Source organism: Rhipicephalus microplus, chromosome 5 (genome assembly GCF_043290135.1).
Source record: "Rhipicephalus microplus isolate Deutch F79 chromosome 5, USDA_Rmic, whole genome shotgun sequence".
NCBI lineage: Eukaryota > Metazoa > Arthropoda > Arachnida > Ixodida > Ixodidae > Rhipicephalus > Rhipicephalus microplus.
In genome coordinates this window covers 146,570,846-146,596,537 of record NC_134704.1, presented here as the reverse complement: position 1 = coordinate 146,596,537, position 25,692 = coordinate 146,570,846, and the positions used below count along the sequence as shown (strand labels likewise).

Genomic DNA, 25,692 nt, shown 5'->3' with positions numbered 1-25,692 from the left:
TTTATAGCCTATGCACGGGCAGCTGCACACATAAGTACACACGCTATAGAAGAGAAATGCTTCACACTGCTTATTGATGAATGCTATTGATGAATGCATAATTTGCTTAGCCGAATGGAGTGATAGATTTTTTTCTAAACTATACTTGGGGCGTTTCCAATAAATGAGATTGTTCTAGAGCACGCATTGATTGATTTGATTGATTTGTGGGGTTTAATGTCTCAAAACCAACATATGATTATGAGAGACGCCGTAGTGGAAGTCTCTTAAAATTTGGACAACCTGGGGTTTTCTAACATGCACCCAAATCTGAGCACACGGGCCTACGACATTTCGCCTCCATTGGAAATGCAGCCACCGCAGCCGGGATTTTGATCCCGCTACCTGCGGGTCAGCAGCTGAGTACCTTAGCCACTAGACTACATTGACGGGGCCTAGAGCACGTATTATTTATTTAAATATTACCAAAGCATTGCCTACCCAGTGCGACGGCAACAGCAACAAGAAGGTCCATTCCCAAAAGCTGCTTCATTTTGAACTTTTTTTCCTCTGCAGAAAGAATTTGAGGCAATAAGGATTTAGCACTACAGTTGATACTTTCATGTTACTTATTTACACATTATTTTTGCTTCCATAATCATTTGTAATACAATCATAGTGCTAAAAAATTGCTGCATTGCTGTGGGTACTTTCTCATTTTCGTCAACTTTATACATTCCTGTGAAGTCATTTGCATGGCTACCGCTGCCGATGTGCAATCGTACACTTTAAAATACCGAAATGTGTGTCAAGACTCTGATTGGAGACCATGGTTTTCTGACAGTTTCACTTTTTACGACCCACATTGATTAAATTGTCGAAGCGTTTCAAGCACGTAAAATTTGAAAACGTGGTCCAATGCTTAACAAACTATTTTAGGCGCCACTCAGAATAAAAAAGTAACATAAAAAGCACATTTGATCTTCACCTGCTTATTCTCCCTGTGTGAGTTGGACCACAAATAAATTCGTAACCTGCCAAAAGCTACAAGTGACGAACATATTCTTGTAGATAGGGTCCGAGGAAAACTCTTAAGAGCTAGAAGATAACATATCTTGGAGTAACCCTGAGAAATCCTTGTGGGGCTCACTAACTTCTTTTATTTTTTTTTATTCAGCCCTCAAAGCAGACAAATTCACACAGGGAAGTAGATAGGAATATAGATCAACTGGTCTCAAAGAATAGTAAGATAAAAATGACCACATTTTAATGTGTTTTTACTGATACAAACTATTTATTACCACATTAAAACAATAGTTATCCTTGATTGATGCAATGTAGAAGGGAGGGCATTTTCATTACCCTGTGGTATAGTAGATACATGAACATTTTTTTCGGAATGTGAGGCCTGCCTAATGGTAGAGAGCCGCGCTATCTGACGTGCTTTGCGGTGATAAAATAGGTGAGTCGGGAAAAATACTATGAGTATGTTTTATAAAAATATTCAAGTGGCAGAAATTTTGATGCGCTGTTAGCGATACCAGGAAAAATCAAGTCGAGTTTAATTGAATAAATTAAGCAACGGTCATTACTTTTCCCTGTAATCAACCCTACCTCCGCAGCCTGTTCAAGTAGTTGTTGCAATAATTTTTGAAAACGCACTAATCAAACTAATAATTAAGAGGCGAAAAAAATATATCGGAATTCTCCAAGCATGCTGTAATATTTTAGGATTGATGCACCTAAAATATATGTAAATTTAGAGTACTATGTTTAATTTAAATTTATTGCAATACTCGAATAAAAGATAAAGATCTCTCGGCTATCTAATTTGAGCTACTGGAGACGACCACCTAATAAGAAAAAAATTTCTCTGATGATGGTTATGGCAGTGTCAAGGACAACGTCAAAAGAACAAACTTCATAAGCATTGTGGGTTTACGCTTTAAAAGTAAAATCTGAATATCAGGAACGTAGTTGTGAAGGACTCCGGAAATTTCGATCGCCGTTTTTCGCGCACCGAAATTGTCGATAACCTAAGTGTTAAAACAATCTAGCTGATGGTTGCGTCAATGGTGGATGTGACTGTTAAAATATAAAGCAGAGTATGAAGAGCAGGGCTATGCATCACCAATACCTGCCTAAGTGTAAGGGACAGAAGTCCAGATGTGAAGTTTCCTTCGAGTTCACCAAAGACCCCGTTGTCTCAGCCCAATGTCCTTCCCAAGTACAACTGATTTAGGGAACATACCGATCAGATGGACGAAAATGTAGGCGCCTTGTGGATTAGGACTGTTTGTAAAAATGGCCAAATTGAGCGATGTACACGTCCTAGCGTAGCCATAAGCGATGCGTGGTGCTCGTTTGGGGCACAAAACTCAACGTCACTGAACTTTATTTGCGCAGAAAAATTTCTCAAACCTACCTCACAGATGAAATTAACAAGCGAAAAGGAACTTACTTTAGAAAAGATCGACGCCTATTGAGAAAGTGAATTTTGGTTCAAATATGCAAACTTCGTCGCAACTACGCTTACTAGCAAAAGGCGTAGGTGCGCTGAACACCACTGCAATAGTGTGGTGGCCGCACAGTGCCGCAAACGCGAGGTCGGCATGGGCATTTTCTGCTTCATATCATTTCTCACTAGGTTCCGAACAAATTCATAATTCTTTTCGCGATGTGTCAAGTCGTGACAGAAAATTTGTCACTTTTGCTGTACCCTAAGGGCCCAGATTGACCACATGGTTATGGGCCATATCTTATAAGCTAAGTTTTCATTCACATAGATACTGTCAGCATGATCTATCAGATGCAGATAAAATAAAATACGACACATGTTTTCACAACACGTATGAAAAAAGAAACTAGTGTTTAATGGGTTAACAATATGCAATATGAACTGAAGGGTGTAAGCATGCAAGAGGAAAGTTGTACGTTTAGGTACGTCCGGTTATCAAAATCAGTGACACCCTCACATCAGTTTTTTTTTCAAAACAATATATTGGTGCCAGTTATTATTCACACAATTCATATTTACAAAGATAATCATAAGAATTCATTCACTCACCGCAGCTTTTGTACCAGTTCTTCAGGAAGTATGTGTAGATAGCGTAAAACATGGGCTTTATATAGTTACGGCCAGTAAAATGAAATGAAATAGTTCATTGGCTATGGATAGCGCGTCTAATCAAGGCTGAAATATAAATTCTTCAATCCCAACTCATACAGACCTAGAATTCATTACTTACAGAAAATTGCTTCGAACGCAGTAACGAAGAATATCATTCAAGCAATCGTAAAATAATTTTTGACCGCATACATCGTCTGCTCTGCTATTTAATTAAAGCAGCACATAACTACCTCGCATGTTGCGTTCAACGTCATTCCTAATAATGAATATGTTACAAAATATTTCAATATAACTTGCTCAGACCCCATACAATAAGGCGTACAAATGATTACTCGTACCAAAAAATAAGAATGATATAACCAAACCTGTAATTGCAGCAATCAATAAAAAACTTTGTGTCCACATCTATTACCTGCTCTTGTTATGTGATGTAATAAAAACCGTATCTAGCTCAAATAGTAGGTTTTATGTAAAGGCTAATAATAAATAGGTTTTGTTTGACACATACGCCACGGATGTAGCGCATGTGTCATGAAAAATTTTCGGCCACGTGGCGTTGTGGTCCATGAACATTAGTGGTTGGCTATACGAATTGTCATTGTATACTTATCATTATCATCATGATCATCATTATTGTTATTGCCATTATCATAAGCTTGATTGCGCCCTCTGCAAGACAAAGGCGTCTCCCCTGTTCTGCTTGTCAACATGGTCCTGTGCTTGCTGCTGCCATTTTATACCGAAAACTTTTTAACCTAATGTGCCCATCTAAAATTTTGTCTCTCTCTAACCCGCTTGCATTTTCTGGCTAAATAGTGATTTACCTTCACTGACCAGCGGTTGTCCTGTCTACGCGCTACATGGCCGGCCCATATTCATTTCCTCTTCTTGATTTCAAATAAGATTTCTTAACCCCGGCTTGTTCCCGGATCCACTCCGCACTCTTCTTGGTCTAATGAGGATGCACATACCAATTTCTTTTCCATTGCTTGCTGCGTGGTCCTCAATTTAAGCTAAACTCTCTTTAGGGGTCTCCAGCTCTCTGCTCCGTAGCTAAGTACCGGACAAATGTAGCAGTCATATACCTTCCCCTTGAGAAATAGTGGCAATATATCTCTCGAAATTGGAGAGCACTCGACAAATGTGCTCCACCCCATTCTTATTTTTCTTGTTACTCCAATCTCGTTGTTCGGCTCTGCGGTTGTTATGTGTCCTAAGTTGACAAAGTCTTTTAGAACTTCAAGTGCAATATTACCGATCTCGAAACGCTGTTCTCTTCTGAGGTTGTTGTAGATTACTTTCGTTTTCTGCATTTAACTTTAAGATCAACCTTACTGCTCTCCGTGTCCAACTCCGCAATCATGAGTTGCAATTCATCCTCTGAGTTACTCGAAAATGCAATGTCATTGGTGAAGTGCAGTTCATTAAGGTGCTCTTTAATAACTCTTATCCCTAACCCTTTCCATTCGAGGCCTCTGGAAACTTCCTTAAAGCAAGGGATAAATACCATTGGCGAGATTGTATCCTCCTGCCTTACACACTTCTTGAGTGGTATTCTGTTGATTTCCTTATGAAACACTATGGTAGCTGTTGCCCCCTGCAGATTTCTTCCTGGATGTTAAGATATGCTTCGTCGACGACCTGATTTCGCAGTGTCTGCATGCCTCCTGATAATTCTACTAAATCACTCGTCTTCTCGTTATCAATGAAGGCTATGTATAGTGGTTGGCAGTATTCTGAGCATTTCTATACTACCTTATTGGTAGTATGAGTGTGGTTGATTGTTGAGTAGCTTGTTCGAAATTCTGCTTGTTCCTTTGCCTGATTGAATTCCGTTGTTGCCTTAAATATGTTAGCAATTGCCTTTGTAATTAGATTGTATACGACGGAGAGCAAGCTGATCGCCTTGTAATTCTTCATATCCTTGTCGACTCCTTTCTTATGTATTAAGATGATGTAAGAATTCTGGTACTCTTCCGGTCAGGAGACACCTTTTAAACACAGTGGCTAGTTTTTCTAACACAATCTGTCCATCTTTTAGCAGATCTGATGTTACCTGATCCTCACCAGCAGCTTTGCCTCTTTGCATGCTCTCCAAGGCTTTTCTGATTCTTCTATCATTATACGTTGGGTGCCATCAGGGTTACTGCTAGTTCTTATAGTAAGCTCGTGGTTGTATGGGCTACTATACAGATCTCTGTAAAAACTCCTCCACTATTTTAACTATTATCTCCATATTGGTAGTTATTTTGGCTTCCTAGTCCCTCAGTGCATACATCAGATTTCTGCCTATCCCAAGCATCCTCTTCACTGCTTTCACGCTTCCTCTGTTCTTCAGAGCGTGTTTGATTCTCTTCTTAGTATAACTTCTTACATCGGATATTTTACGCCTAATAATCATTTCTAAAGCTCAGCTAAGTTTTTTGTCTGTTGTATTTAGGGATTTCATGCTTTGACGCTTCTTAATGAGGCTCTTTGCTTCCTGGGACCGCTTGCCAGTGTCCTGTTTAACTACCGTACCTCCAACTTCCCCTGCACACTCCGTAATGTTACTCGTCAGATTTTCTTTCATTGCGTCAATGCTAAGGCTAGTTTCCTCGATAAAAGCCGAGTACCTGTTCTGAAGCGAGACTCTGAATTTATGCACTTTGCCTCTCAGTGCTAGCTCATTGATCCGCTTCTTGTGCATCAGTTTCTGCCGTTCCTTCTTCAAGTTTAGGCAAATTTAAGACTGTACCATTCTATGGTCATTGCATTGTTCCTTGCCAAGCACTTACACATCCTGCACGATGCCTAAGTGTGCACTCACTATAAAGCCTATATCGTTCTTAATTTCGCCATTAGGGCTTCTTTATATTCATTTAGGTTCCCTCGTTTTCGGTAGAAGATAATCAATATTCGTAAATTATTGCGTTCTACAAATTTTACTAATAGCTATCCTCTGGCATTTTTTGTAACGACGCCGTAATCTCCTACTGCCTGATCTCCAGCCTGCTTTTTTTCTACCTCGGCATTGAAGTCTCCCTTCAGTATATTGTACTGTTTTTACTTTACTCATTGCCGATTACGCGTTTTCCTGGGAGCTTTCAAGTGACGCGTCATCAAGGCTGGATGTATATGCGTAGGCCTGTATCACCTTCATCTTGTATCTCCTATTGAGCTTATCAGGATACCTACCACCCTTTCATTATAGCTATGGTATTCCTCTATGTTGCCAGCTATATACCTGTGGATAAGAAATCCCTCTCCCAGTTCTCTTTTTTTAGCCAAGCCACGATAGCACAGGACGTGTCCATTCTGTAGCACTGTACAGGCCTTATCTGTCGTCATAATTTTACTGAGCCCTATTATATCCCACTTAACGCCCTCTAGCTCCTCTAGACTTCCCTCACTAGATAAGGTTCTAGCGTTAAACGTTGCCATGTTCAGGTTCGATTACCTTTATAACACCAACTGAAAATAATCAGTCACAGTCTTTAAACTGCACTATGCAGAATAGTGAATTTTTTTTTAAGTAATGACTGTGGAAGAAAACAAGGACGGCTTTTGGCACGGCCTTTCATTTGTCACCCTTCACGAAAACAAGTACGAACGGCTGCCGTTTAGGTGATCTCTCGCATTTCATGTGCGGAGAAAATGCGGGGTACTCAATTGTTGCAGCAGGTCTCCGAGTACATTCTACAATAAACATACATGAGGTAGTTGTCCGTATAGTAGGTTAAAAATGCGTGAAAAATAAAATTCTCAATTTCTAAATGAATGTGAAAAGACGAGAGAAACACTGAGATGTTTCAATGTCTATCATAGGCCGTAAAACGTAACAAAAAATTTGTTCCCTCATAAACCTGTGCTTCGTTTTCTCGATAGTTTTATTTTTGATTAGCGTTGTTTTCACATATAGCATAGGCTCAGAAATTCATGACCTAGAATTAATAGAAATCTTCACCAGTGCCACTATGCCACCAATATTGCCGCGTCCACCGATCACCAGTAATGAATGCTGTATTATTACCTAACCCTATTGTGGCTGGCGCCATGTCACCTGAATAACGCCGTCAATCTGTCTAAACCTAACAACATTTATTTAAATACGGAACGAATATCAAGTGCGCAAGAGCAGTACAATTATTCTAGTTACCGACCGTGATGATTTCTTCTTTCATCTTAATAAACATTTATTTAGTAATAATTCTTCACAAATATTTTCCCATGGCATCCATGGCTACGAACGTTATGAAACTTTAGGGGTGGATAAGATAAAATACTCATACAAACTTTGCGCACTCCATGCATGTAGAGATACGAAAAATTGCCAAACTCTTGCCATACAGCCTGTATTCCAAACCGCGTAAGCCTCGTACAGCTTGCATTCCACTTCTCATTTAGTCATGGTAGAATTATATTCTTTTCGCCCACCATAATTACGTCCATCTCTCCGCTGTTGTGTCGAGAGTGGCATATTGATATGGAGCGATGATGAGCACACCTAAATAAGCACGCCTCTCGATGATGAGCCTACATGACTTCTTCTTAGTAAAGAGAATCAAATTAATTACGTTGCGCAAACACTATAAATGAGTATTTAAATGCCGTAGTGGTGTCATGCATATCGCTTTCAAACTTTGGTTCTTTAATCAATGCCTCGATTGATCTTCGTTCATTTTGCGGCTGTTTAGATTGGCATTTCGATGTGTTAAAATTTTGGCACCTTCTTCAAGCTATAGAGCTCAATCTTTCATTAACAAAAACTGTCGGACTTCTTTCTTTGACCCATTAACTAGTTTGAAATAACCTAAAGCAAAATATGTGTACCTAGACATCCTGTCCGAATATTTGTTTCACTAGATATTTTTTGCGTTATCAGATATTTGACATAATATGCAATCCTTACATGCTCGGTATGACGATGGGTGACTGTATTGCCCAGTGACTCTTATAAACTTACTAAAACTTTGTTAGAGGATCAATAGCTAGAATTATTCAAATTTGAGCAACCATTCCAATTGAAATATTGCGCATACAACACTTGTTCAAGAGCGGAGACAAATCAAGGAGAAGCCCAGTAGAAGACCCGCATTGATTTAGTGGCATGTCTGTGTAATTGATTGTACATGTGTCGGTGTTCCAGTACGAAGTTAGACCGAAACACATGCAGACACATGCGAATAAAGGAAAACATACGGGATTTTTCAGTGTGGTGCTGAGGTAGTGTCAGTCTCAATTCTGCCAAAATGGTTATTTGGCACTGTTGTGCCCATTAGAATCTCAAGGCTGTGTAGTAGTTTCAAGGTTTGATATAAAATTACAGTGAATGTATTAGGTTACGCCTGCAGTCAACAATTTGTGCTTTTGCCAGAGCAGCCTCAAGTTCAGATTTATTACTGGCATTGCGTGTTTTCGAGATAATTGATAAAAACAAGTTGAATTTACCAAACTTGAAACACATTATGCAGGTAACAGAAAACAAGCCTTGAAATTAGTATCCTGAAAGAAGCCTTTTTATCAGTGGCCTTGCAAAAAAGGAATGGTGGGGGGTAGTCGTGGGCTTTTCGAATGAACCGCAAGAGGGTTAAAAACACGTAATTAAAAATGATTGCTGCCATTATAGTCTTCGTTAATGAACCTGGAGCGATTTTCCGCGAGTGATGAACAGTTTGTCGTTTTGAATTTGGTTTGAGGACTTTCAATTGAAATACTTATTAAATATGTGCTTCCACAGAAATGCCTGATTTGTTCCTGGTACTGACTTTATTGACATAAGTGAAAAAGATTCGCCCTATATAATAACCACAAGAGCACATGTTTTGCACTATCTATTTATACTCTCTGGTGCCGCTCAACAAAAGCTGTGGTGAGTGAACAACTTCATGCAAATGTCTGTGTAAATAAGAGCTCTTTAGGTATTTTGCGAACATTACGCTACAGTTTACGAAAACTCGTTTCCAAGAAGTCATTATGTTGTTAGCTTCGTGTGCTGACAAGTACATTTTCGCTGTTTTGCAAATGAGTGTTTAAATCTCGCCTATCGTTGATAATTGATTCATTACAGTACAGCTGATTGTATTTATTATTCACTATTTATATTTTCAAGAAATACTCCAGGCGATAGCTACCGTATATCAGGCCATATTTTTATTACATCTCAACAAACCATTAGCCTTCATGCAGACCTCAAGATGGGACAGGTGGTTTAGCTGATAGAGCAAAGCAGTAAAACGTCTCGCCAGGTTCATATTGATAGGAACGCCAAGAACTTTTGAACATGCAATATTCAAAGTATTAAAGTTGTCAGGAAGAGAAGTCACTTTTTAGTCTTCATGGGTTCCGAGAATCCATAGCTATGTGAAACGAGCCTTTTTGATTGAATAACATTAAGCAGAGCTGCACCCATTCTTTCATATTCTTGTCGTCCGCGTACAAGTCAAATGTTGCACTACAAAATGTTTACATCACATCCACGATATTCGTGATAAACAATCAACCGGTCATGGTAATTTTTTTGTACTTTTCCAACGCATAGTTGACGATGCACGTGAGCACTTTCATTTCAATATTTAGTGATGTAGATTCCGGTTTTTCATGGAAATCTGTGGAGTCCTTCTATATTTATCTTTATTTCAAGGACCTTCTGGTATTGTTTCGCCTACATCTTTCTTTTTGCCGATGAGCCCTGCCACGAGGGTCTAGTGGCTAAGGTACTCCACCACTGACCCGCAGGTCATGGGATCAAATCCCGGCCTTGGCGGCTGCATTTCTGATGGAGGCGGAAATGTTGTAAATCCGTCTACTCAGATTTGGGTGCACGTTTTAGAACCCCAGGTGGTCGAAATTGCTGGAGCCCACCACTACGGCGTTTCTCCTAATCATATGGTGGTTTTGGGACGGTAAACCCTAAAAATCAATCAATCAATATTTTGCTGATGATGGTGCACTATTTCTTGAAGCTAATACTAAAAGGGAACGAAATGGAATAAAAAAAAACTTTATTTCACTAAAAGGGAAATAAGTACTTTTCAATTCGAATTGAATCTTTAAAGTTGTCAGGAAGAGAAGTCACTTTTTAGTCTTCATGGGTTCCGAGAATGCATAGCTATGTGAAACAAGCCTTTGTGATTGAATGACATTAAGCAGAGCTGCACCCATTCTTTCATATTCTTGTCGACCGTGTACAACAACCGTGTATTCTTGTCGTCCGTGTATCGAACAGGCACATTGTTATATTTTAGAAAATAACCATCTGGAACAGAAAGATCAAGTGTCGCTCCAGTGTGTACCGCCCGTAATGGGTTGATTGATTAATTTGTGGGGTTTAACGTCCCAAAACCACGCTATGATTATGAGAAACGCCGTAGTGGAGGGCTCCGGAAATTTCGTCCACCTGGGGTTCTTTAACGTGAACCCAAATCTGAGCACACGGGCCTACAACATTTCCGCCTTCATCAGAAATGCAGCCGCCGCAGCTGGGATTCGATCCCGCGACCTGCGGTTCCGCAGCCGAGTACCTTAGCCACTAGGCCACTGCGGCGGGGCACCCGTATTGGGTTAACTGAAACAAAATATAGTCGCTGCGCGTTATTTTCTTTGAGATAACCTGAATCGCTTTACCATAATAGCACTGCCAGCTTAACAGTCAAGAACGCAATCATTTTTCTGCCGACACTAAACGCGCGCCAAGGTTTCTGCCATTTGAAAATTTTGCTAAACTGTACCACCCTAGAATTCTGCACGGCACTCTACGTTAACAACGAAAAATATGTCTGATTTCGCTGATGATCTCTATAGGGTAGACAATCAAATTTGTAAATCTGGAAAATAATTCATATATTTAGTACCGCAACCGTCAATCCAATGGAAGCAGCCTCCCACAGCTGAGTAACAATGAATGAAGAACAACATTTCTTCTACCACACCTAGTACCCCTTCGTTAAAATTAACACGTTAGAAATGTGCTGAATAATGTGTTACGTTATGTTTTCTACCGCCATCGTATTTACATTTCCGCACACTGTCTCTGCAAATCCATCGGCTTTGAAGAGAAATCACTAATTGATATGAAATGAATAAATAACAACCACCAGGTACAATCAAAGGATTTTCTAGAAATGTTGTATAGGTTCGCTTCGAAATTCACGTAGCAACGTTAATAAATCGAAGTCTCTTGCAAAATTACAAACAAAATTATTGCGCAGCTGAATCACTGAGTTGCTGTCATTGTAGTGCTAAAATAAATATGTCATACGTTTCTTCTCCACAGAAAAAACTGCAGGATGGATCAATTCTTTGGAATGAACCTGCTTCTTGCTGTTGCCATCTCTTTGGGTGCGCAATACTTTGCTGACTCTAAAGCCTACAACGTATTACACCTGTGGGAATTTCTCGAAAAGCCGGAAACATAGTTTGCAAAAAAAAGGCAGATCTCACGTTTTTCGGGGATCGAGGTCATGCGAAGCACGCGCAGTGCAGGTGATCATGTTGAATATCTTTTATTGAGCGGCGCGTTATGGAAAGTGAGACTAAATATATGTACAAATGTTGCACGCACATCCACTTGTTGAAAAACTGCAGATGCTTAAAAACCAGTTGTTTCTTCTTGGGCAAAACTGCCAACAGTAACATCATGTATATTAGCAACACCAGAAGCGATGAGCTTATATGAAGCGCTGGGGCTCACGACGATATTAGCCGTGGACGCTGCTACAAGAATCAACTTCAGTGAGTGTCACCTAAGTACAATCAATGTTCGCTCGATGTCGCAGCTGTATGATAGGTGTACATATGTATTATTAATCAAATTCGATAGCCAGTACTGCATCCACAATCGCAGTTTCACGAGCATCTGAGTCTATTGAAAAGTAAGTCCGAGACCTGGCATGGCTCTGTGGTAGGATATTTGATCGCCACGCAGGTTGCTGGGATTCAATTTCTGCTCGGACCATGATATTTATTCTGTGCGTTCGTTGGGTCAACGTTACCGAAGACAGTTTTTTCTTAACACTTACGCGTTAAAACTACCCTTGCGTGTTCTTGAAGCATCTGGGTAGATACTAAGTTTCTATCACCTGTGGCACATGCCCGCACACCTGTGGCACCCACTCGCCTTCGGGTTTGTGCCACTGTTTGAAGGGAGGTTTTTACGACGTGTGCGATGAGATAGTGACATTATCCATGTCTTGACTTCTGCGTATTATTCGTCAAACCTTGGTACTCTTCATGTTATTTTGGTTCAGGCCCAGTCAAGAGGATGATCATAAGAGCGCCCAGTCGTAAGCGGCTAGATAGATAGATAGATAGATAGATAGATAGATAGATAGATAGATAGATAGATAGATAGAAGATAGATAGATAGATAGATAGATAGATAGAAAGATAAATAGATAGATAGATAGATAGATAGATAGATAGATAGATAGATAGATAGATAGATAGATAGATAGATAGATAGATAGATAGATAGATACAACAGTGGCTTCCATTACACAAAGAAATCCTTCGCATTTAAAATGGGATACTTTATTTTGTTGAGCGAAATGTCTGCCAGTCCAGCGCTTGGGCCCTCAGACCTGACCAATCGCTGTACATAGCACCAGAATCCAACAGTAGAGCTAATAAAGCACAAGAAACGCTTTCAACCGAATACCACGTGTGTACCACCGTGAGAAGCAGTACGAGTGCGTACTTGACCCACCCGTCTGTGTTCATCCCAATCTGTAGTCTCGTGGTTAATCTCAACGAAGCGATCTTTTAACTCAGGCCATCATTGCCATCATTGCGTCATCCATAAACCAAGCTATAGTAAACTATGTGCTATTGGAGGAAGCGTTTCCAAAGGCAGGTATGGCGAGAGTTTATTACAAGTGGCTCTTACCGAGTTCATCATCTATAAGGAGGCATTTGAAGAAGCCATATTCTCGGGGAATCGTACCTCATGCAATATACGATCTGTTGTCTACCGGGGATATGATTAACTGTACCAGTTAACAATCATAGCTGGGGTTTGACGTAGACAAACTACGCTACCATTATGAGGCAATATCAGTAGAAGACTCCGTAAATATCTCCCACTTGGTGTTCCTTAACCAGTTCAAAAATATAACATTACGGGTGCAGAATATTCACCTCCATCGAAAATGCTGCCGCCACCGGCGTGACTGACCCCGCGTAGTTCTGGATCGCAATCATTCACCGCAACCGCTGCCGCACTGTGGTTGGTAAATGACGAATGTGTCTGCCTCAGTTTTTAGTAATTGCTGCCACGCACACGTACCTTTAGTCCTACCTTTGCTTGACGTTTAATAGAATGCTCGCTTCAATGAGGCACTGAGTTGCGTCAAGATTCAGTGGCTCTAATTTCACAAATATACAGCGAAATCTGCTATGAGATCACAAGAGGGGCACCACAGTTACCCGCCGTCGGTGTTCGTAACCATTATAGTTCCATAGTCGATGTTTGTAAATGGTATACTGCGCGAAATACGAAAGAAAGAAAAATACGAACAAAACAAAATTCGTGATACAATGGGGTTCTAACCGATGTTAGAACCCCAATTCTTCATGGTAATCAGCCACCGCATCATTTTATGGAGTATATAGTGAGTACAGTGCAAACGTACATCTTTTAGTAGCCCCAATAGCACTTGCAAGTAGTTCTGGTAATGTCATTCTTCCAGCTTTCGCTTTGACCATGTTTCTCTTGATGCGTAGGCCCGCGCTTTTTATGCAAGAACAACGCTTGTGACGTCCACTACTGTATGAGAATAAAATACATAAGGCCGGGTTGGTTCAGATTAAAAGCAAATGAAGAACTAGATGGAAATACCACAAAATTCACCAGGAGTGCACCTCCCGACTCACCAGCATCAAAACAATGCGATTTGGTATATCGTCAATGCCAGCACGCGCACCTGCCGTGTTAAGCTGAACAAATAAATGACTACCCAAACATAGACACTGCTTAATGTTGTGATGTTTAGCGTGCAATGTGATCACACAGCACACAGGCTTCCTGCGTTTAGGCTCTATGAGTATACTGCAGCTACAACCAGCATGGAACTCACGACCGTCAGAAACGTCTTTTTAAAAGCGAGTTGTACCATATTCACACATTTCATTGGTCTACCAAGATTTTTCAAATAAATGGGTACTGCTTGCTTTTTTATTTTCAGCTGTGATTATCCTGCTGCCCAGCGAAGCTGCAGCTCTCGGTGGCGCCGTCGGTGGCATTAACTTCATTGGCATGCGAAAGAAATAAACGACTGCTGGAAATGAATAGACCGCTGATAATTTGGGCCAGCCAATTGGTCGTAATTTATTTGAAATAAAACGCCATACGGAACGCTGATTATCTGTATCTTTTTCTCTAGTAACGTATTATTTTCTATTATGAATGGGCTGCTGTTATGGTATAGTTCTACAAATCACTATCATACTGTTATATTACCAACAATAATAAAGCAACAGCCTTATAGAAAACATACACAGAATCACAAGAATTTGGTAACAATTATAGCTGCTGTGCTCCGCAAGTTAACAACGACGAGTCCTGAAATTGTGGCACACTGAAATTTGGGAGGTGGTAAGTTGTTTAATTTCACATGCCTTTTCTTGTACATAGCTTTGTTTGTGAATTGTAGGTACCAGTAGAGAAGTGACGATGTCGAAGAGGGTACTATAAAGGTACGAAGAAAATGCAGCCAAAGCCCAGTTTGACACTCAAAGTGACCGCATGATATTGCTAGGCTTCCTTGAAGTTTTGAGTGTGAAGCAAGCACACCAGCCCGAGAAAGCTCCCTATACAGGTGATACTTAAGAGAATATAGAGAAAAAGTTCGGCCATAAAGGCATGACGGCCTCATTTTGGTACGTTTCCATTATTCGCCTTACACTGATTCAAGAAAACTCCGGATATGGCGTTTGTAAAACGTTTAAAAAAACTCGAATTCTTGCAAAATAAAGCGCCAGGAAGCGTATTCAAATATTAAACAGGAATGAGAACGGAAAATCTTCCTAAGGGTGCTCATCGAAGGCCGCTTCTACGACGATAGCGGTATGTGAAACTCGACAGCCAGGACATGGGCTCTCTTGAAAGCTGAAGTTGATTAAAGATGTGGGAATGAATCAGCCTTAATTTGCTGTTCACGCAGTAGCTTGATGTCACTTGAGCGATTGATGTAGTGATAAAAAAACACTAGTTGTAAAATAATTTAGAATTTCAGGTATTTTTATTCGTTTTAGTAAGTTCACTGAACTGAATATACTTCCAAGTATCAGAGAGTATGTGAACTTGAGAACCATTGTCTTAGCGTGTTTATTTCCTTTGGGAGAGGCGTGTCCATAGAGGGTAACAACTTGGAGTGTAAAAAGAGAAGCAAAACATGATTACTTCACATCATTTACAAGTAGAATGTACTATAGCGCTATATAAAAACACAGAACTCACTGTGCTCAATATGAGATTAGAAATTATATGCCCAGGCACACAACGTTCATTATGCGGTATGTTCCATAGGTATTGCAGCTACCTTAAACTGGGACTCTGGCGTAAATAATCAACTAAGTAATATTCCACGTCACTTCCGGACACTCACTGGTGTAGTGAAAATATCCAAGTAACATACACATCAAATTAGGTGACCGAACGTGGTTATTTGGAGGCCAAAATTTTTCGACATTGTTATTTTTCTACTGCTATTGCAGCAGAGCATGTGCGCGTTTCCTATGTGCATTGATATTTTTTCGCAGCCAAATGAAATATATTTGAAGAAAATTTGTTATGGTAGTTGATTGCTTCTAATTAACAGTAAGAATGTGTAACTTCTGGCAGACCTTCACAGTATTTATTTTGTGACTCATTACGCGTTCATTTTTCTTTCATCTCTGCACTTATACCACAAACTGATCGAACCAGTTAACCTTGATGCGTCGGCGAGCTTTTCCAAAAGTCATTGTACAACTCTTTTCCCAGCCACCTGTTTTCATGGAATGTGTGTTTTGTCTTGCTTTTTTGGCAAAAACACAGTTGAATTCATTGATTGATTTTGAAATATAAATGTTTTTCGTTGAGTTATTGAACCAAATGTACCCCACTTTTGAAGCTGATTAAGTGGTAAAACAAGTTCAAGTAACATTTATCGCCTCGCCCATTCTTCTGCACTACCTTCTGCCATTCAGACCAGCTTTCAGTGGTCTTGCTGCTGAAAAGACTACCGAGATAAGCTTGTACACTTTACTCTCAAAGCTAAATATAACTGGTTGTGGGGAAAAATATATAACTATATAAAAGATTTTCTCACCGATCGGGAGGCGACAATTGGTATCTCAAGCGTTAGGTCTGAGCCATTTCGAATGCCAAACAAGGGAACGCCTCATGGAGCCATAATATCTCCTCTGTTGTTTAATATCGCCCTGCTCGACTCGCTCGGGCCTTGGATTCTGTACCACAGCTAGGGTATACCCTCTACGCGGACGACATTACTCTGTGGGCCACACGGGAGTCCCTGGCCAGCAAAGAGCAGACTCTGCAAGAGACGGCACTGGCTATCGAAAACTTTGCCAAAACCAGTGGTCTCAGCTGCGCACCCGAAAAATCGGAGGTGATCAGAATACACAGCAAACGCTACAAAAGTAACGGAAGAATAGAAATTGAAATCGAAAAGCATAAAATTAAAGAAGTCTTCGTCGCCAGGATCCTGGGTTTCTGGGTTCAAAGCAACGGTAGGGCAAATAACACTATCGATCTTCTTAAATCGGCATATAAACAAGTGGCTAGGATGATTCAGAGGATCACCTTCCACAGAAAAGGCATGAAAGAAAGTGACACTGTCCGTTTAGTGCAGGCGCTCGTATGAGCAAATTGACATACAGCTTGCCTTTCCACACGCTGAACAAGAGCGAGGAAGAGCAAGTAGATTCTATCATCAGAGGGGCTTACAAGGCAACATTAGGCTTACTGATAAGCACTACGACACAGAGGCTTCTCGAAATCGGCCTGCATAACACGTACGCTGAACTGAAAGCAGCAAACATTGATCTCTCAGCGCAACCGCCTCAGCCAGACGAAGTCGGGAAGAGAGATACTGATGAGGGCGGGTATAACACCGCAACCCCAAAACATGGACGAGAAGCTGGTGGACGAACCAGACCCAGTCCGACAACATATTTCGATCGCCCCTATCCCCAGGAACATGACCAAGGAGCGGCATCACGAAAGGCGAGAGGAGCGTGTAAAATGGATCAGATAATTAGTCAGAGGCAATGAGAACGTGCTATACGTTGACGCTTCCAGGTATAACAGGAAGCGCTGCGTCATTACAGTGGTAAGCAGTGACAAGAGAAGCATAGCGTCCAGCGCATCACTGTACACTACATCGATCACCAAGGCCGAGCGTTTCACCATCGCATTGGCGATTAAAAGTCGAAAGCGCAGCGACGGCCAGACGTACATCACCATACTCTAAGATTCGCAAGAGGCGTGCCGGCTCTTGCGAATCTCTTGCGAGAAATTCAAACGGGAGTTTATCCACATGTATTACGACTGAACAAAATTCATCCAACTTTGTATGGGCGCGATTGTCCGTGGTGTCGCGACTCGCCACCGACCCTTTACCATTCACGAAAGCCGCCTCCCATTAAACATTTGTAAATTTTTAGGCGGCGAATTGACCAACGCCTATAGGTTGGTCTGGTGCCCTGGACGTGCAGGCCTAGAGGGTAACGAGAGGGTGGACACTCTAGCTCGAGCGCTCACGAACCGAGCGGAGCAGCAGCCTTTCTCGCTGTTACCACTACCCAGCAACGACGGCTTTCGTGAGAAGGAGGAAAACGACCCGGCTCGGATGGATCCGCGAGAGCTTCTTGCTCACCAGCGATGCATGCGGCAGAAATATGGCGCCCCCCACAAATCTGTGAAAGGGGAAGAGGCCATAGACCTCCGTAAAATTCAAACGGGAGTTTATCCACATGTATTACGACTGAACAAAATTCATCCAACTTTGTATGGGCGCGATTGTCCGTGGTGTCGCGACTCGCCACCGACCCTTTACCAAATCTCGTGGAGTTGTGCTAAACGGCCAAGTGCACTTGATCGCTTACAGCGTATGTATAGAATTGAAAACTCTTTGGAGCAATGGGAGGCACTCCTCGCTAGCTCGGACCCGGAGGTGCAACTAGCCCTCCTGGACCACGTCTGGCAGGGGGCGCAAGCCAGTGGAGCCTTGGACTTGGGGCCCCACCCCTCTAGCTCCAAAAGTCCTTCTTTTTCAACCCAATAAATTTATTTCTCTCTCTCTCTTGTACACTTTGGGAAACTCTAATTCCTGGTTTTAACTTGATACATCCGACTACACGTACGATAACTTCTTAGGTACACGGATACAAGTTCGCATACTTTTATTAAAAGACGTGTCTGATAAGTTCTCTTCAAACGCCAGTATATTTTACATGGTAGCTTTTTTACGTGCTACATATTAGCCAAAACGCCTGAGCCATTGCGTTATAAAAAGTAATTTTATATTTAAACAAACTTCCAGTTGCATGGTTGAGGCTGCCGTAGAAACCAGGCTCAATGCTATAGAACTAAAAGGACAAATGCCACGTATGTTGCCGCAGAGCTTCCTCTTTCACTAGCAGGTCGTAACTGAGTTTTTGCTCATATTCACTTCGCTGATGACGCACCAACTTCGGTAATTGCACTGCAGCTGAAAATTCCTGGCGCCAGAATTTCCTGACCCATCGCTTTTTTACACTCATGTTCATTTCTGTACCTCGATATCTGCCCCAATTCCACATACGTTAAGCGCAATATATATTGCCGCATAGTGCCCGGGCTTTTTTCCAAGCAGATGTTAGCTGGTCTTTTAAGTCATGTTCACCTCGTCGGTGACGCACCCATTCTGCGATTCCACTTCATCGGTACTTTTCTGGCACCAGAATTTCCTGTCAATTCGATTTTTTTCACACACATACCCATTTATCCTCCGCTAAATTTGCTAAATTGCTACATAACCACGGCTGGATGTAGTATATGAACGTCGCAGCTACGGCCACGATTGTACATCTCTTTGGTCTTCAACAAGATCTCTTGATGATTATGAATTCACATAGTGGTGGTTGCGCACAAAATAAGTACTTCATAAAAATTAGGTATCAGGGGCCGTTCTCACAAACTCACTAACGAAAGTTTTTTGCGTAAGAGAACTTTTTGCGTAAGTCGATTCACGAAACAAAAAAAAAACGACGTAGGAACTCATAGTTGTCTGATCGGCCGCTTCAATAAAGCACGCTGGAAGATGTCAGAGATGGTCATGCAGTTGCTATATTTGCCTATGTAACCAGAAAATTCTCGCAAGTGGATTCACGAAGCAACGTTTTGGGTGAAAACAACGTGGCTAGGAGAAAATACTAGAAGTAATCCGCGCCACTCTCCGGAACAGTGTGGCTACTTGGAATTTGCCGCCGCAGTAGTATACTTTGGTGCCCTAGCTGGTTTTGAGTTAATTCACGCCCATGAAGAGCTGCCTGATGACTGCTGGTGCGTTTTTATTTATTTCGCCGATTTGAGTTTCGTGCGTTGTTTTCCTTGTACGCAGTGGATGCCATTGACAACCACCGTTTTCCAATAAGTGCTGAGTCACAGTAATCGAAGAAACCTATTGGGCTTCAATAGCATAAAATTATGCACGTAAAAATTTTTCTCTCAAAGCTACAAGAGCAGTTGTTTTTTATCTCTTCTGTATACCATTCAAGTTATATTGGGGTAATGTTTAATTGTGAATGACTTCACGCACTGTCGCAGCTGTTGTCTGGGTATTGTAGACTAGTCAGGCACCTTTCTGGCCTTTGGCTGAGTCTCCGAAGACAATTATGAATTGTCTTGAATAAAGTCTGAGTGAATCAATAAAGGTAGCCTTCATAACGTTTTTTCGTTAATAGTGATGACAACGCGTTACTTTTGGGGGGGGGGGGGTGTCGCAGATGGTAAGCCGATCGTTTTTTTTTTGAGTAACTAGTATTAAATTTAGCAGCGTGTACAATACTGCTGTGAACATATAACACTCCCATAGAGATTAGAAAACACTAAATAATGACGTTGGCACGGCCAAGGACGACAACAGTTCTTTGCAATACTAATACAGAAGATAAACATGGTTGAGGGTGAGTTTCATATCTTCAAACCTAAATACATTTAAATAATAACAGAATGACTTTAATTACTATTAGTCTCGCAATTTTTCAACAATACATTATAATGTATGTGGTGATACCATGTAAGCCAGTCGTGGCTCTGCGAGAGTGTCTGATACTCGGTTTCAATTTAGTATTACCGTATAGCAGTAGCACTAACATTAGAGAACACCACACCATGACAGTAGCTTGGCCGACAGTGCCAATCTATTGCTTGAAATATTAATGCATGTGTAGATAAACGAGGTCAGAGGTCCTTCTCACGTATGAAAGTTTTATTGCACTTGAAAAGTGATTAAATAGCCGACACTAATGGCCAGAGCTTGATCCGTATTCAGCATTAGTTCACTTCTTGGGCAAACCAATTGAACTAATGCCTCCGATGGCCTCACCCAGAGCATTCGCTTCGTTAGGAGCCATGATGATCACAGCTGAAAATAGAATACGATTTGTTTTTAACAATAAATAACACTAAATGAGAAAGTTCACATTAACCGCATAAATGAATTATTATGACTATATTTTTCTATTAAAAAGACGTTTCTGAAGATCACGTCCTCGACTACCACTTTGCCGATTGCGTTTCGGGGAAGGCAACGTGGTGAAGACCAGTGTAGTGTGCGGTGTGAGTGTAACCTGAAAAACAGCAGGAGTTCTTTGTGGCCTCGGTAATAAACCTACTGGGGGTTTCAAATGTAAAATTTAGGTGGGGTAAATAATAATAATAATATTAATAATAATAATAATAATAATAATAATAATAATAATAATAATAATAATAATAATAATAATAATAATAATAATAATAATAATAATAATAATAATAATAATAATAATAATAATAATAATAATTTTAGTATTAACATCATCATTAAAAATACTTGGCAAATAGCACCAACAAAAAACATACCTACGCGTGAACGACACCTATTGCGGAGTATTTTATAGCCTATGCACGGGCAGCTGCACATATAAGTACACACGCTATAGAAGAGAAATGCCTCACACTGCTTATTGATGAATGCTATTGATGAATGCATAATTTGCTCAGCCGAATCGAGTGATTGATTTTTTTCTAAACTATATTTGTGGCGTTTCCAACAAATGAGATTGTTCTAGAGCACGCATTGATTGATTTGATTGATTTGTGGGATTTAATGTACCGAAACCATCACATGATTATGAGAGACGCCGTAGTGGAAGTCTCTTAAAATTTGGACAACCTGGGGTTTTCTAACGTGCACCCAAATTTGAGCACACGGGCCTACAACATTTCGTTTCCATTGGAAATGCAGCCACCGCAGCTGGGATTTTGATCCCGCTTTCTGCGGGTCAGCAGTCGAGTACCTTAGCCACTGGACCACCATGGCGGGGCCTAGAGCACGTATTATTTATTTAAATATTACCAAAGCATTGCCTACCCAGTGCGACGGCAACAGCAACAAGAAGGTCCATTCCCAAAAGCTGCTTCATTTTGAACTTTTTTCTCTGCAAAAACAATTTGAGGCATTAAGGATTTAGCACTACAGTTGATACTTTCATGTTACTTATTTGCACATTATTTTTGCTTCTATAATCATTTGTAATAATATCATAGTGCTAAAATATTGCTGCATTGCTGTGGGTACAATCGCATTTTCGTCAACTTTATACATTCCTGTCAAGTCATTTGCATGGCTACCGCTGCCGAAGTGCAATCGTACACATTAAACTACCAAAATGTCTGTCAAGACTCTGATTCGAGACCATGGTTTTCTGACAGTTTCACTTTTTATGACCCACATTGATTAAATTGTCGAAGCGTTTCAAGCACGTAAAATTTGAAAATGTGGTCCAATGCTTAACAAACTATTTTAGGCGCCGCTCAGAATAAAAAAAGAAACGTAAAAAGCACATTTGGTCTTCACCTGCTTATTCTCCCTGTGTGAGTTGGACCACAAATAAATTCGTAACCTGCTGAAAGCTACAAGTGACGAACATATTCTTGTAGATAGGGGTCCGAGGAAAACTCTTAAGAGGTAGAAGATAACATATCTGGGAGTAACTCTGAGAAATCGTTGTGGTGCTCACTAATTTATTTTATTCTTTTAAATCAGCCCTCAAAGCAGACAAATTCACACAGGGAAAAAGGTAGGAATATAGATCAACTGGGCTCGAAGAATAGTAAGATAAAAATGACCACATTTTAATGTGGTTTTACTGATACAACCTATTTATTACCGCCTTAAAATAATAGTTATCCTTGACTGATGCAATGTCAGAGGGAGGGCGTTTTCACTACCCTGTGTTATAGTAGATAAATGAACATTTTTTTCGGAATGTGAGGCCTGCCTAATGGTAGCAAGCCGTGCCACAGAACACCTACCATGCCGCGCTATCTGACGTGCTTTGCGGTGATAAAATAGGTGAGTCAGGAAAAATACTATGAGTGTGTTTCATGAAAATATTCGAGTGGCAGAAATTTTGATGCGCCATTAGCGATACCAGGAAAAATCAAGCCGAGTTTAATTGAATAAATTAAGTAACGGTGATTACTTTTCCCTGTAATCAACCCTACCTCCGCAGCCTGTTCAAGTAGTTGTTGCAATAATGTTTGAAAACGTACAAATAGAACCAATAATTAAGAGGCAAAAAAATATATCACAATTCTCCAAGCATGCTGTAATATTTTAGGATTGAAGCACCTTAAATATATGTAAATTTAGAGTACTATGTTTAATTTAAATTTATTGCAATACTCGAATAAAAGATAAAGATCTCTCGGCTATCTAATTTGAGCTACTGGAGACGACCACCTAATAAGAAAACAATTTCTCCGATAATGGTTATGGCAGTGTCAAGGACAACCTCAATATAACAATCTTAATAAGCATTGTGGGTTTACGCTCTAAAACTAAAATCTGAATATGAGGAACGTAGGTTTGAAGGACTCCGAAAATTTCGATCGCCGTTTCTTGCGCACCGAAATTGTCGATAACCTAAGTGTTAAAACAATCTAGCTGATGGTTGTGTCAATGGTGGATGTGACTGTGGAAATATAAAGCAGAGTATGAAGAGCAGGCCTATGCATCACCAATACCTGCATAAGTGTAAGGAACAGAAGTCCAGATGTGAAGTTTCCTTCGAGTTCACCAAAGACCCCGTTGTCTCGCCCCAATGTCCTTCCCAAATACAACTGATTTGGGAAACATACCGATCAGATGGACGAAAATATAGGCGCCTTGTGGATTAGGACTGTTTGTAAAAATGGCCAAATTGAGCGATGTACACGTCCTAGCGTAGCCATAAGCGATGCGTGGTGTTTGATCGGGGCACAAAACTCAACGTCACTGAACTTTATTTGAGCAGAAAAATTTCTCAAACCTACCTCACAGATGAAATTACTAAGCGAAAAGGAACTGACCATCGAAAAACATTGACGCTTATTGAGAAAGTGCATTTTGGTTCAAATATGCAAACTTCGTCGCAACTACGCTTACTAGCAAAAGGTGTAGGTGCGCTGAACACCACTGGAATAGTGTGGTGGCCACACAGTGCCGCAAATGTGAGGTCGGCATGGGCATTTTCTGCTTCATATCATTTCTCACTAGGTTCCGAACAAATTTATAAATCTTTTTGCGATGTGTCACGTCGTGACAGAAAATTTTTCACTTTTGCTTTACCCTAAGGGCCCAGATTGACCACATGGTTATGGGCCATATCTTATAAACTAAGTTTTCATTCACATAGATACTCTCAGCATGATCTCTCAGATGCATATAAAATAAAATACGACACATGTTCTCAGAACACGTATGAAAAAAAGAAACTATTGTTTATTAGGTTAACAATATGCAATATGAACTGAAGGGTGTAAGCACGCAAGAGGGAAGTTGTACATTTAGGTACGTCTGATTATCAACATTAGTGACACCCTCACATCAGTTTTTTTTTGAAAACTATATACTGGTGCCAGTTATTATTTACACAATTCATATTTACAAAGATAATCATAGGAATTCATTCACTCACCGCAGCTTTTGTACCAGTTCTTCAGGGAGTATGTGTAGGTAGTGTAAAGCATGGGCTTTATATAGTTCAAGCCAGTAAAATGAAATGAAATAGTTCATTGGTTCTGGATAGCGCGTCTAATCAAGGCTGAAATTTAAATCCTTCAATCTCCACTCATACAGACCTAGAATTCATTACTAACAGAAAATTGCTTCGAACGCAGTAATGAAGAATATCATTCAAGCAAGCGTACAATAATTTTTGGCAGATTACATCGTCTGCTCGGCTATATAATTAAAACAGCACATAACTACCTCGCATGATGCGTTCAACATCAATCCTAATAATGAATATGTTACAAATAATTTCAATATAACTTGCTCAGACCCCATACAATAAGGTGTACAAATGATTACTCGTACCAAAAAAACAAGAATGATATAACCCAACCTGTATTTGCAGCAATCAATAAAAAACTTTGTGTCCACATCTATTACCTGCTCTCGTTATGTGATGTAATAAAAGCCACATCTAGCTCAAATAGTACGTTTTACGTAAAGGCTGATTATAAATAGGTTTTGTTTGACACATATGCCACGGATGTAGCGTATGTGTCGTGAAAAATTTTCGGCCACGTGGGGTTGTGGTCCATGAACATTAGTGGTTGACTATACGAATTGTCATTGTATACTTATCATCATCATCATGATTATCGTCATCATCATCATGATCATCATTATTGTTATTGCCGTCATCATCAGCTTGATTACGCCCTCTGCAAGACAAAGGCCTCTACCATGTTCTGCTTGTCAACATGGTCCTGTGCTTGCTGCTGCCATTTTATACCGAAAACGTTTTAACCTATCTGCCCATCAAAAATTCTGTCTTTCTCTAACCCGCTTGCTTTTTCTGGCTATCTAGTTATTTACCTTCACTGACCAGCGGTTACCCTGTCTACACGCTGCATGGCCGGCCCATATTTATTTCCTCAACTTGATTTCAAATAAGATTTCCTTAACCCCGGCTTGTTCCCGGATCCACTCTGCACTCTTCTTTGTCTAATGAGGTTGCACATACCATTTTCTTTTAAATTGCTTGCAGTGTGGTCCTAAATTTAGGCTAAGCCCTCTTTATAGGTCTCCAGCTCTCTGCTCCGTAGCTAAGTACCGGACAACTGTAGCAGTCATATACCTTCCCCTTGAGAAATAGTGGCAATATATCTGTCGAAATTCGAGAGCACTCGACAAATGTGCTCCACCCCACTCTTATTCTTCGAGTCCTAAATTGACAAAGTCTTTTAGAACTTCAGATGCAATATTACCGATCTCGAAACGCTGTTCTCTTCTGAGGTTGTTGTAGATTACTTTCGTTTTCTGCATGTTACTTTAAGATCTACCTTTCTGCTGTCCGTGTCC

General features: G+C 40.5%; 2 long non-coding RNA genes across 2 annotated transcripts; one reads left to right on the top strand and one right to left on the bottom strand.

Annotated features, from left to right (window-relative positions):
- Window positions 1-8,848: 8,848 nt before the first annotated feature.
- LOC142817960 (uncharacterized) lies at window positions 8,849-14,447 on the top strand. The gene is made up of 3 exons (XR_012895443.1): window positions 8,849-8,960; window positions 11,364-11,428; window positions 14,272-14,447. It is a non-coding gene; the product is annotated as an uncharacterized LOC142817960 (long non-coding RNA).
- Window positions 14,448-20,541: 6,094 nt separating this feature from the next.
- Window positions 20,542-24,393, bottom strand: LOC142817957 (uncharacterized). The gene is made up of 3 exons (XR_012895438.1): window positions 24,299-24,393; window positions 21,709-21,775; window positions 20,542-20,718 (listed from the first exon to the last, which is right to left on the bottom strand). It is a non-coding gene; the product is annotated as an uncharacterized LOC142817957 (long non-coding RNA).
- Window positions 24,394-25,692: the final 1,299 nt, after the last annotated feature.